This window comes from Nycticebus coucang, unplaced genomic scaffold (genome assembly GCF_027406575.1).
Source record: "Nycticebus coucang isolate mNycCou1 unplaced genomic scaffold, mNycCou1.pri scaffold_53, whole genome shotgun sequence".
Classification (NCBI taxonomy): Eukaryota; Metazoa; Chordata; class Mammalia; order Primates; family Lorisidae; genus Nycticebus; species Nycticebus coucang.
In genome coordinates, this window is record NW_026515583.1 from 116,778 (window position 1) to 117,768 (window position 991).

The window sequence follows — 991 nt, forward strand, 5'->3', positions numbered from 1 at the left end:
CGGTGTTAATAAAGTTTCATTCAAATACCAGTCTTGTTCTCACTCTGTGGGTGAGTTGAACTGAAGACATCAGGAGGGATGTTTTTCTCTTTCTAGTCAGCCCTCAAATACAGCTTACTATAGATGTTTCTGATTTAAGCTGAATTTTGTCCCATGATACACTTTGGTATTAAGATTACTAAATTTACCTGGCCTGAGGTCCTTCCTGTCCTCATCAGCTTGAAATCTCGTGCTCGCTTTGGCAGCACATATACTAAAATTGGAATGATACAGAGAAGATTAGCATGGCCCCTGCGCAAGGATGACACGCAAATTCGTGAAGCGTTCCATATTTTTTATATGAAAAAAAAAGAACTCTCTAGGTGACACTAGTTCTTTTTTCCCTGTCACATTCCCTTTTTCTCAAGTCCCTCCTCTCCTTTTGCCCTCAGGCCTTGGTGTCCTTATTTTCTTCTGTGGTCCTGGCACCTTCAGTCCTCCAGCGGACTAGACGTCTCTCCCAGAGAAGATGGAGAGAGCAACAGATCTCTGCTATCCTGAAAACATTCCTACTTGATTTGTGCCCTTTCTTTCTGGCAGTATTTCTGTTGTCGGTATGATCTACACGTACGTGTCTCTGTTTCCTCATTCGGCTTTCCTTGTATCCCCGCCGTAATCTTTCATGTGTGACACAGCCTTCTCAGTTGCTAAGTACATTAGCTTTTCTTAGCATTCATGTTCCTTCACTTCTCCACAGGGTTTGGCAGTGGCTCATTTCTTCCTTCTGACATTCTTTTTTTTTTTTATTGTTGGGGATTCATTGAGGGTACAATAAGCCAGGTTACACTAATTGCAATTGTTAGGTAAAGTCCCTCTTGCAATCATGTCTTGCCCCCATAAAGTGTGACACACACCAAGGCCCCACCACCCTCCCTCCGTCCCTCTTTCTGCTTCGCCCCCATAACCTTAATTATCATTAATTGTCCTCATATCAGAATTGAGTACATAGGAT

The 991-nt window shown here is 42.8% G+C and overlaps 1 non-coding gene across 1 annotated transcript; it reads left to right on the forward strand.

The window, feature by feature from the left end:
• The first annotated feature begins 229 nt into the window (after nucleotides 1-229).
• On the forward strand, nucleotides 230-336 carry LOC128579428 (U6 spliceosomal RNA). The gene has a single exon (XR_008378145.1). It is a non-coding gene; the product is annotated as a U6 spliceosomal RNA (small nuclear RNA).
• Nucleotides 337-991: the final 655 nt, after the last annotated feature.